Genomic DNA, 13,034 nt, shown 5'->3' on the forward strand with positions numbered 1-13,034 from the left:
TGTTAGACTCACACATACACACACACACACACACACACACACTTTCACCCACCCACCCACATACACACACACACCAAAACCATGACCGTAAAGACATGTCCAAAAAGGGAACGAATGTGAAGGCATTATCTGAATACGGGTTAAATTAGTCTGACTTTTCAATATAAGCAACGTAGAGAATAAACTTGAAAATAATCAAACGAAATCTAATCTCCAAGAATGAGCGGCTGTCAACTGGAATATAAGAAAGTTTACTCAATTGCCAGCGATATATGACGGAACTGTATATATTTGCATTAAAATGGTAGATATATTCTAAATTTGCAACATACGAACAAAATGTACAGCCTAATATGGGAATCAAAATGTATAAAATTTTGATACGTTAAAAAAATCCTAAACTAGAATTAAGAATATGAGGAAAGTGCAGTACCCTTGTTGTTTAGCAGGACCAAAACCACTTACGGGATTTTAATATATGAGTGCTTTACATCTTGAAGTAAATTAAACATTTTGGAATTAACGTAGACGAGATTCGTAGGTCTATAAGTAATACGACAATCAATATGTACATCCCTCCTTTTGAATATCCATTTCGTAGTCACATGGCAGAGGAAGGTATGACGGTAACAATGACCGTAATGGTGATATATAGCACTCTGCTTCAACCCTCTGTTGCTCGGAAATTCTTTCCTCATTATTGAGCACTAATTAAATCCACTTCGATTCTCAAGTTAAGTACCAAATTACATTCCAGTTCATAGAATAATTTTTACTAATGACGTTAGTGAATTTTATATAATTTAAAACAATTTTGACGACAACAGTTCAACGTTGACTTCATCTCTTCGTGTCTTCAATTAGAAAAAGTATGGAATGACAAAGGCTGGATCCCGAATTGGCTACTGTCTGACATCACAATAAGAGAATGCTCCTAAGTCTCGAAAGATGAAAGGATACCGACCCAATGACGTTTTGTTGCTTTTTCACCCACCACCTTCGAACATCGATATGTCACATAACCTGGAAGATCAAAAATAGTCCCCATCAGCATCGACGACCTTCTAAAAACGTTCTGCTAGGCCATGCAATCCATCGCTTTAGAACTTGGTGGGCCGTGAAACGAAGAAAGTATCAGGTGTATTTTGGACTTTTACTAGGGATTTGAACTGGCGTCCTCTAAGGCGATTATCCAAGATATGGAGTAAATTTTGACCTAACAGTGATTTTTAAGTAATATAATATTATTATACACAATATATTCGTTCATTTGACAATGACTAACATTTTAAGGTAAATCTTATACAGGGAGTTCCAAAACTCACGAATCATGATACATTAGACAAATGTATAATGTATCAAAGCACATGCAATGTGTACCAATAACAAAGATTTGCTAAAATTTATTAAAGACGATTTTTTTCGCAGGGAAACACTACTAGTTAAGAATGTGTTTATTTCTTTAATGCCGGGCCCGTGGTGGCTCAGTGGTAGAGCGTTCACCTCTGCTGCATGGGGTCCTTGGTTCGATCCAAGCTCGCGCCAAGTGAACTTTATATTAAACACTGTGTGCGTGGGTTTTCTTGGGGTTCTCCCGTTCCCTCACATTTTCTTCATTCCACCATTTCATTCACTTATCATTACCACCGTCTCCTCTTGCCGGCATAAGCGTAGGACGTAAAACTTACAGATTTCTTGAATGGTTAACTATAGTACTTTTGAAGAATGTCGAAACTTATAGGATACTTGCAAATGTCCCAACGTGTAACCGTGGGGAGTGTTGGTCTTCCTTCTAACCCCAACATTTTATTACGTATTACAATCCCACCTCTTTTCTTCCCTTCTACGTCAAATATAAAGAATGCTGAATTAATTATTTTAAATGGAAAGTTCAAGTACAAACTTTAAGTCTTTAAACTTACGGAATTCTGAGATAATAGGCTATTTTATTATAATAATAGCAACCCCCTCCCCCCAATTCTTTTTAACCGACGTTAATAAAAACAGGTTCTTAATTAGACCTGAACGCGTAGCTTCAACATAGGTGCACCGATTTTGATTATTCTTCTTTTATTTGAAAAAACATACTTTCCCGGTGGTCATATGTAAACTTCACTAGGATATAATAATACTTGTTAGAAATAGACTATGAAACACATCGAAGAAACATGTTATTTCACTGTGTGTATGTCTACGGATAATTTCGACATAAATACACAAATTACACTGTTTTACAAGGGTTGTATTTCTGAAATGAAATTTTGTACTATGGAAGGAATGTGACAAAGAAGTTCATATGAGACATCCGATTTGATCCGTCAGGGATAGTTTACGAGTAATTCAAGCATTCATGTACTACATATATTCATATACATGCCAAACACAGTATATGGTGACAAAAGGGAATTTGGAAAGTAAGACCTTCAACATTGACAGCTTTCATTTTTCAGAGATTGGCAAAACTTGCCCGACAGTGTTTTGTTGTTGCAATGTGATGTTGGTAATAGTTTGTGAATTAAACTGAGCGTGTGCATTTGGTATTTTATCGGGCGTTAGTCAGGGGTGTAGCCAAGGGGGGGCCCATCGGGGCCAGGCCCCCCCAAATGGTTTCCTGGCCCTCCCAAATGACCAGCTTTTAAAACATAATAGTAAAATTATCTCGCTTCATTCATTTAAAAGTAACAAAGTTTATTGACAATTAATAGTTTATGGTAAAATAGTATGGAGAAATATTGTTTTTCCATACCGATCGAAAAATAGTATAGTATCTCTTCCTTATACCGATCGAAAAATAGGATACTATTTTGTGATAGCCCGTGTAACGTGGGTTCCTGTCACCACGGCATGGCGCGTCCTCAGGTTGCGGATCGAGGAGAAGGCCTCTAGATATAGAGGTTAGCTGCGAATATACTGAATAAGCAGTCGCGGACAGACGACTAGGAGTGGTCCTCCAGCTTGGGGGTTTGGGTAAGGCTAACACCCTCATCCTGTAAAAAAAGGTACTTGTTCAGAAACATTCACAAAAGCCTCGGACAAGGACTGATAACTTGGCACGACATCAGCAAAAGAAAATGGACATGAGATTTGGAACATGGAATATTAGAAGTCTTTATAGGGCAGGCGCGTTAAAGTCTGTAACGAGTGAGTTAGAGAAATACAGGATGGACTTAGTAGGAGTTCAGGAAGTTAGGTGGGAAGGAAATGGATCTGAGAATTCCGGAAACTTTACGTTCTTTTACGGGGAAGGAAATAAAAATCACCAGTTAGGAACAGGGTTTTTCGTTCACAAACGAATATTACCAGCAATTAAACGGGTTGAATTTGTTACTGACAGACTTTCTTTTATTACTCTTAAGGGACGGTGGTGTGATATTATTGTTTTAAATGTACATGCTCCAACTGAAGATAAGGGTGACGATATAAAAGATAGTTTTTACGAAGAAGTGGAACGGATATTTGACCAACTCCCGCGATACCATATGAAGATTCTATTAGGGGATTTCAATGCGAAGGTAGGACGAGAGGATATTTTCAAACCGATTATAGGGAACGAAAGTTTGCATAAGGAAAGTAATGACAACGGTGTTAGACTCGTGAACTTTGAAACATCCAAAAACCTAATCGTGAAGAGTACAAAATTCCCACATCGCGACGTTCATAAATACACTTGGACATCACCAGACGGAAAAACACATAATCAAATTGATCACGTTTTAGTAGATAGAAGAAGACAATCTAGCATAATTGACGTCCGGTCGTTTAGAGGGGCTGATTGTGACACTGATCACTACCTGGTAGTAGCGATAATACGGGAGAGATTATCGTTGAATAAAGGTAATACTCAATGTCCGAAAACGGAGAGATTTAATTTAAAGAAATTAGAAGAGAGCCAGGTAAGAGAGGAATACCAGATTGAAGTTTCGAATAGATTCTTGGTTTTAGAAGACTCGGAGTGCACTAGTGTTGAGGATACTTGGATTGAAATTAGAGATAGCATTAAAAGTTCAGCAATAGAAAAACTGGGACACGCGGAAATACGTAGGAACAAACCATGGTTCGACCAAGAATGCATTAAACTAGTAGAGAAGAGAAAACAGGCAAAATTACGGTGGCTACAAAATCAGAATGAAATAACTACACAAAATTTCGCAGATATCAGGCGGGAAACTTCCAAAACTTTTAGAACAAAGAAACGGGATTTTTTGAAAGCTAAAATTAAGGAACTTGAAGATAATAGTAAAAATAAAAATATTCGGGACATGTATAAGGGGATCAGCGAATTTAAGAAAGGCTATCAACCTCGTGCTTATATATTAAAGAAATCTGACGGAACAGTTCTCACTGATACGGATAGCCTCTTAAATAGATGGAAAGATTTCTTTGACGATTTGCTGAACACGCAGCCAAAAACTAATGTGCGTGGAGAAAAGGAGATACACACCGCAGAACCGTATATTCCAGAACCCAATCGAATAGAAGTGGAAGCCGCTATAAAGAAATTAAAGAAACACAAATCTCCGGGTGTAGATGAAATTCCGGCTGAGTTAATTTTAGCTGGAGGCGAAAAATTGTGGAACAAGATACACAAACTCATTCTCCTTATCTGGAACAAGGAAGAAATGCCACAAGAGTGGAAAGAGTCAATCATTGTTCCAATTCACAAGAAAGGCGACAAAACTGACTGTAATAATTATCGAGGCATTTCTCTTCTGTCAACATCCTATAAAATCCTTTCAAATATTCTGTTAGCAAGATTGACCCCATACGCAGATGAAATTATTGGAGATTATCAGTGCGGATTTAGACGAAATCGATCAACTATCGACCAAATATTTACCATTCGCCAAATACTCGAAAAGAAGTGGGAATACAATACCCCGGTACATCAACTATTTATTGATTTTAGAAAGGCTTACGACTCGGTTAGGAGAGAAACATTATACAACGTTCTTACAGAGCTTGGAATACCGAGAAAGCTAATTAGATTAATTAAGATAGGTTTAAGTGAATCCCAAAGTAAAGTCCGGGTAGGAAAATTTTTGTCCACGAGCTTCCACATCGAAAATGGCCTGAAACAAGGAGATGCGTTGTCGCCATTATTATTTAACTTTGTGCTGGAATACGCCATAAGGAAAATCAAAGATAGCAACCAGGGCCTAGAGTTGAACGGCATTCACCAGGTTATGGCATATGCTGATGATGTAAATTTAATAGGGGATGATAGGAGAACAGTAGAAATAAATGCAGAGATCTTATTAAACGCTTGCAGGGACATGGGTTTAGAAGTAAATGCAGAGAAAACTAAATACATGGAAGTGCGTCGGGACCGTAATACGGCAAATTGTGGAGGCGTTAAAATATTAAATAATACTTTTGATAAAGTGGATACTTTCAAATATTTAGGATCAATATTAACAGACGAAAATCATATTCACGAAGAAATTAAATGTCGACTAAAAGCAGGGAATTCGTGTTACTATTCGGTCCAAAATCTCTTGTCGTCGCGAATTCTGTCGAGGAATTTGAAGCTTAAAATATATAAAACGATAATCATGCCTGTTGTTCTGTATGGTTGCGAAACATGGTCGCTTACTCTGAGGGAAGAACATAGACTGAAAGTATTTGAGAACAGGATCCTGAGAAGAATATTCGGACCCAAGAGGAACGAGAATGGGGAATGGCGGAAGCTTCATAACGAGGAACTACATAATTTATACGGTTTACCCAACATTGTTAGGATCGTCAAGTCTAGGAGGCTTAGGTGGGCAGGTCATGTAGCTAGAATGGAAGAAAGTAGAAACGCTTTCAAAGTCTTGACTGGTAGACCCATAGGAAAACGACCATTAGGAAGACGTAGGCGCAGATGGGAGGATAATATTAAGATGGATCTCGCAGAGATAGGAATACAAAGTAGAAACTGGATCCAATTAGCTAAGGATAGAAGTCAGTGGAGAGCTTTTGTGAACGCGGCACTGAACCTCCGGGTTCCATAGGCCATAGAGTTAGTTAGTTAGTTAGTTTTTTGTGACAGCAGATTACGCAATTTACTGCGATTTATATTTGACAGTTTGAAGACAAACGTTTTAACAAGGTACTACAAATACAGGCATAAAACAAAGGTACTAAACTGATTTGTAAGTACAGTATATTTTATATGTTTTAACAAGTGTTTTAAAAGACATTGAGGATCGACAATTTGGTGAGAAACAATCCTTTTATTCAATTTGAATTTCATTCGCTCTCTTTTATTTCTACTCAGTGTAATAAACTAATTAAGTTTTTTTTTTTTTTTTTTTTTTAGTCACGAATAATAAATAAATATTTTTGTCAGGAAACCATAAAGAAATTAAGTGAAATTTCAAAGAAAATCAATCTTGTGTAGATAGGTTCTGCATACAAGGTCTTAAATTTAAATATAAAGGTAACCAAGAAAAGTTTTGTTGCTTTTTCACCCACCACCTTCGAACATCGATATGTCACATAACCTGGAAGATCAAAAATAGTCCCCATCAGCATCGACGACCTTCTGAAAACGTTCTGCTAGGCCATGCAATCCATCGCTTTAGAACTTGGTGGGCCGTGAAACGAAGAAAGTATCAGGTGTATTTTGGACTTTTACTAGGGATTTGAACTGGCGTCCTCTAAGGCGATTATCCAAAGAATGGAACAGGTGATAATCGGACGGTGCAATACCCGGGGAATATAGTGGTTACAATATTGCTTCCCATCCAAGGCGGAAAATGGTGTCCTGAGTCATCCTAGCCACGTGGGACTTAGCGTTGTCTCGTAAACGAGGACCCATTTGCAATTCAGAAGTGATGGCTCCATATTTTTGAGTACTTGTTGAGCTCAGCTCAACTGCTGACAGTACACAGTTGCATTGATACTCTGACCAGCTGGTAGTTGATACTCTGACCATGCACGATGCACCAAACATACAGAAGGACCTTCTTCTGGTACAGTGCTGGTTTCTGCTGTTTTGAAATCGCTTCATGGGATGCTAACCAATGATGACGGCGCCGTGGAGCTTCGTATAGGACACACTTTTTATCACATGTCAACGCCCTGTCCAGAAATGGCTCCGAAACAGTAAATAAAAACTGGCGACTGCCGCGTTGCATTCTAGCCCGGAGTCAAAATATGAGAGACCCATCGACCCAACTTGTAGTGCTTCACAAGTTGATGGATGTGCTACCGAATGGTTTCACCACATACTGAATTGTAGTCCCAGTTCCTCTTTGTACATGTGTTGGTCTTCCTGCACGTGGTGTTTTCGGGTGTTTCGTCATCGTTCTTAAACTTGTTAAGCAATCGCTGCAATGTCCGCGTTGTCACGACACCCTCACCAAAGGCCTGGCATATCTTCTGTCCCGCTACAGTGGCGTTTGACCTCCATTTGAACTCGTTCAGCATACATGCTCAGTATACATACCCAACCAGGTACTAGGTTGGATATACCCACACCAACAACTGACGTTCGCCTTATCTCCACTCGCATTCAACTCACAGTGTGAGGTCCAATTGAATACAGCCTCCACGAAAAGGGACAGAACTTTTTTGGTTACCTTTATATTTATGCACAAAAGTATAGCGTTTGGTCCCGGGCAGTACTTCTTGATTAAGCATAATAAAAACTATCTTGAATATAATATATGGATAATAATAATAATAATAATAATAATAATAATAATAATAATAATAATAATAATAATAATAATAATAATAATAATAATAATAATAATAATAATCTTAAATAGTGTTTTTAGTCTTCCAGAAGGAAACCAAAATTTTCCTTTCTTTCAGGTCTCAAAAACACTAGAACCAACACATTTTTTTGGCTTTGTACATTGTAGCTGGCCCCCCCCTCAAAAACGACGGCCCCCCCTACACAAACCTGCTGGCTACACCCCTGGCGTTAATACTACTTACTGTATGTAAACTGAATGCTTTGGACTCATTTTGTTTGTGTTTAAGTGAAGTAAAAAAAAAATGCCTCGCACTCGTGGTTGTAAGCACGCAGCTAACAACTTCCGTTATATTTGTGGCGACTTCACCTTCGTGAGGAACAGGAAGAAAATCACACCCATCATCAAAAGAGCATAAGCAGTACTTTGGCGTCGGAGCTGGTGATTTTGATAAGTGGTCACCTAATATGTGTTGTGCTACATGTTATTGTAAATTAATTAAGTGGTGGCAAGGAAAAAATGTTTCATTATTTGCTGTACCGATGGTTTGGAGGGAACCAAGGGACCATTTGACAGACTGTTATTTCTGCTTTACCAAAATTCAGGGAGTCACGAACAGCAAATCAAAGAAACATATTGTTTATCCGAATCTGCCGTCAGCAAGACGACCTGTGGCACATTCTGAAGCTTTGCCAGTTCCTTCAAGGCCCACATATATAGAAGAGATGAGTGATAGTGAAGAAAGTAACACTACAGAACGTACATCTTCTCCGGAAAAAGAAGGGATCCCCCGTATCAAGGCACGAGTACGCCCACGCCACGTGTATTACGCAGGGTGATTTAAATGATTTAGTGCGAGACTTAGGACTCAGTAAACGGAAAGCAGAATTGTTAGGCTCCAGGTTACAGGAATATAACCTTCTCCACGAAACAATCAACATAACCTTCAGGAACAGAGAACGTGCTTTTGTGTCTTATTTTGCCAGTGATAGTTCCGTGACATTCCGCAATGATGTTCATGGATTAATGACAGCCTTGCACATAACATACGAACCTGGTGAATGGAGATTATTTTTGGATGCTTCGAAGAATAGCTTAAAAGGTCTATTGCTGCATATCGGGAATAAACTGCCTTCAATCCCAGTTGCATATTCCACTTTTACTAAAGAGAGTTATGAAATTTTCAGAAAGATATTGACCTTAATTAAGTACAGTGAACATAAGTGGAAGTGGTGTTGTGACTTCAAGGTAATAGCATTATTATTAGGGATGCAACAAGGTTACACGAAGTATGCATGCTTTTTGTGTGAATGGGATAGTCGGGAAAGAACTTCCCACTATGTGAAAAAGGAGTGGCCTAAACGCAATTGGACAGTTGGTGAAAGGAATGTGCAACGGGACAGTCTTGTAGATCCTATAAATGTTCTTGTTCCACCCCTACATATAAAACTTGGACTTATTAAACAGCTTGTGAAGGCAATGGATCCCAATGGGCCAGCTTTTGCGTATCTTGCTGACAAATTTTCTCGATTGTCAGATGCAAAAATAAGAGAGGGCGTGTTTGTAGGACCGCAGATACGAGAACTGCAGAAAGATAGAGGTTTTGAGGCATGTCTCACAGAGAAAGAAAAGCGCGCATGGATGAGTTTTACGAAAGTAACCCAAAACTTCCTTGGGAGAAGACGGGACTCTAAATACAAGGAGATGGTGGATGAAATGCTTGCAGCTTATCAGGATTTAGGATGCAAAATGTCCTTGAAGGTGCATATCATGGACTCACATCTGGATTACTTCCCCAGTAATTGCTGTGACATTTCCGATGAAGACGAAGAAAGATTTCATAAAGATATATCCACCATTGAAAAACGCCATGAAGGGAAGTGGATATCCACCCTGCTGTCAGACTATTGCTGGTGTATCATTAGAGACAAGAGAGACACTCAGTACAAAAGAAAAAAGTAAACCATTATGTACGGTCGACAGCTGTTTTGCATACCTACAATTCTATGTAATATATAGTATCAACCATGGGCGGCGATTCGGGGGGCAAAGGGGGGCAGTTGCCTCCCCCACTTTTTTTGAAATTACCTATTAATGTATATACAGTTTCATTTGGAAATATAAAGTTTTGTAGGTATTATTGGTTCATAGAATAAAAATGGTGCCATAAAATACTTGTCGTTCTATTAGTACGTATTGGTTGTCTTCCCGTGGAATTAAGAAAGCTACAGGAATTGTGTTTGAACTGCCAATAAAAATGGCTCAAAAATTAACCTATTGGAGCGCCACAATTCGAGTGTACTTTCATTTCTTCTTGCAATTGATCGATATGTTAGTCAGCCGCTCTGAAACTAATTGAGATAACATTTCGCAAGAAAAGAAGTCCTTCACAAGTTATTCTTTAATTGTACAAAAATCGACAGTTCCTAAAATGTATTTTCTTCTTTCTAATAATAATATTTTGATTTGATTTTTTCAGTTTAACATCCTGTTCAGCAGCGAAGTTATATGAGACGTGGACACGGGAATCGAGCCCGGGTCTCCCACGTCTAAGGCGCGTACGCTAATCGCTTAGCCACGAAGGAGCTAAGTAAGGAATATTAATTTTGCAGTGTAATATACGAGTTTAGGGGTGTACATATGCAGTTTTGTATATACAATTAAATTTAGTGAATTCAGCATAATTCTAGGTTTTAGGATTATTTTGTATAACTGAAATGTGGAGTGACTCTAAGTATTGCTGAGTTTTGATATATTCCAAGAAAGTGAAAACTGTACTTAATGGCAGCGAACATGTTTCGGGAAGCTGCAAAAGTATTTCTTTAAATGACGTAGCATATGCTTATTGTATTCACTGTCATTCTAAGAGTAATAAGACATATAATAGCATTCGTGGAATTAAAAATATAAGTTGTTCATTAATTTCCAGTTTCAATATAACTTTTGCAAAACAAGCCTCATTATTCATTACTATGATTATTTGATTAATATTATCCTTTCTGTTTATTTGTTTTGCAAATATGTTATCAAATAGGTCCCTAATCTGATCACACAATTTTCCAGACAGATATTCATGAGCAAAGAATCAAATCTCTTCTTACACTTTCGTTGTTTAAGAGTACAAAAGGCTAGTATCTACTTGCGTTGCTCTTGTCAATTTACTTAATAAAATATGAAACAAGATATACGGTATAACTGAAAAAGACAGTATCCTAATAGTTATACAACCTTTCGTCAAACAAAGTGTTACAAGCAACCAGGAAAACTAACATTGATATCAAATATTCAGATCATGTCTTGCCCCCCCCCCACTTTTCACGTCCAACCGCCGCCACTGGTGTCAACAATATATAGTAATGCTTTACAAACACAAACATTACGTGCTGATCACTCCAAAACTATTCCTGATGCAGAAAAACTAAAATCAGATTTGAATTCAGGAGTAAAAATCCTTTCAGAATCACTACTTTGTTACCCAGAAATAGAACTTTTTTTTTTGTAGAACAGTGTTATTATTATTATTATTATTATTATTATTATTATTATTATTATTATTATTATTATTATTATTATTATTATTATTATTATTATTATTATTATTATTTTGTTTAAAAGAATATGCTTTCGCGGTAGCCTTTTCTAAATTTATTTAAGGTATAACGTTAGTTATCGGACCTCAACAGGTAGACCACTAATATATTTCGCTCACTTCTAAAGTGCAGACGGTATCATTAGTAGCAATTATATTTTAGACGTCATACAAGCCTGGTATTTCTAGCGTATTTTTGTCATTTTTCCACATACATTAAATTAAGTTAGTGATCAACGAAGAATTCGCAAAACTTCAATGCGTTTATAGTGAATTTTAATATTGTATTTATAAATCAATTTTAAATTTAAGAATAACAAGTTTGTTCTCAATAACACTATTAGGAACTGCTGTAAATAAGAAACAAAATCACTTTCATAGAGAAATATCTACCTCCTCTCTTCTTGGAAACATATTTAAAAAAAAAAAAAAACTGCTAAATGACTATAGATTTATACGATATATTTGGGCAGTCATTGTTATTTCAATGATCAGGAAGGAATATCAACAATAAGGCATTCATGACGCCACGGGTGTAATTGAAATTTAAGAAAGGGGATGTGTGTCGAAAGTTGAAATTTAAATCAGGTAGAATTTAAAACTTTTACAGAAAGTGTATATGCACTTTCTTTAAATACCTTTGAATATTTTTCTAGGCATAGTTTTGCTGTAATATTACATCCCTGCCTATGAGAATATTCAGTTGAGTCTATTGATAGTAACAAGACTTCAATATTTGCTAAGGGAACAATTAGATTCGAATGCATCCCTTTCCAGCGGAAGCTAAAGTGATTCGGATTTTACGTTAAACTATAGGTCCACGTCTCGCCTTGCTGCTGAAAGGGGCGCTAAACTCAAATCTAATCAATCAATCCAATGCCTCCCCAATTAAAAATTTTGACTGAAAGTCATTGTCAATCGAAATAAATTTTCAAAAATTCATTAAGAAAAGTCGAGGAAATTCCTAATTACCTGCATTCTTGATTCAAATAGTGGTCCCCGGGTCGATTTCCATACAAGTAAGTTTATGGTGGACATCATGTCCATAGGTTTCCTCAGGGTATTCGCCTTTCCTCCCACATTCCCATTCTAAGCATTCTTCCATCATCATTCATTTCCCTTAATCATCCGTCTCCCTTAGACTAAAGAACTTAACGTGGGACGTTAAACTGAAAGATGTTTCATTCAAGTAGATACAGCGTTAATTAATCATGAACACCAAAATAAAAAAAAAGTTTGTTAGCTTAGTAAAAATGAGCACGCCCAGCGTGGGGCTCGAACCCACGACCCTGAGATTAAGAGTCTCATGCTCTACCGACTGAGCTAGCCGGGCTCTGACAATCTCCTGTCTTTCAATATAAGGATATGGAGCAAATTCCTCCATAGCAAAAGGTTTCACTGTTAGTGAATCATCGATGAGATATGAACAAGAGAAACGTTGTCGGATTCTTTCAGGATTCATAATGGCCTAAATGGACTGAAAAATTTTATTATGTTGCTTTAGAATATACAATCATGGAAATCAAAAGATGCAGCAAGGAACGAATGTTGAATTGAATGATCTTCACCAGTAACTCATGTTCGTGGACAGCATAGACTTGATAGAATAATGATATAAGATTAGTGAAAGAAAATATCGATATTCTCTTGATATGTAAAGAAATCCTTCCATTATTTAACATCACAAAATGCAGCCATAATGGCATAAGCATGGACATTAATCCAAGTTGCCTGTACTAAAGTACAAATTAAATCAAATT

At 37.2% G+C, this 13,034-nt stretch overlaps 1 non-coding gene across 1 annotated transcript; it reads right to left on the reverse strand.

Moving 5' to 3' along the window:
- Positions 1 to 12,534: 12,534 nt before the first annotated feature.
- Positions 12,535 to 12,607, reverse strand: TRNAK-CUU (transfer RNA lysine (anticodon CUU)). Its single transcript has one exon. It is a non-coding gene; the product is annotated as a tRNA-Lys (tRNA).
- Positions 12,608 to 13,034: the final 427 nt, after the last annotated feature.

The sequence above is a fragment of the Thermobia domestica genome, chromosome 1 (assembly GCF_964235325.1).
Source record: "Thermobia domestica chromosome 1, izTheDome1.hap1.1, whole genome shotgun sequence".
Classification (NCBI taxonomy): domain Eukaryota; kingdom Metazoa; phylum Arthropoda; class Insecta; order Zygentoma; family Lepismatidae; genus Thermobia; species Thermobia domestica.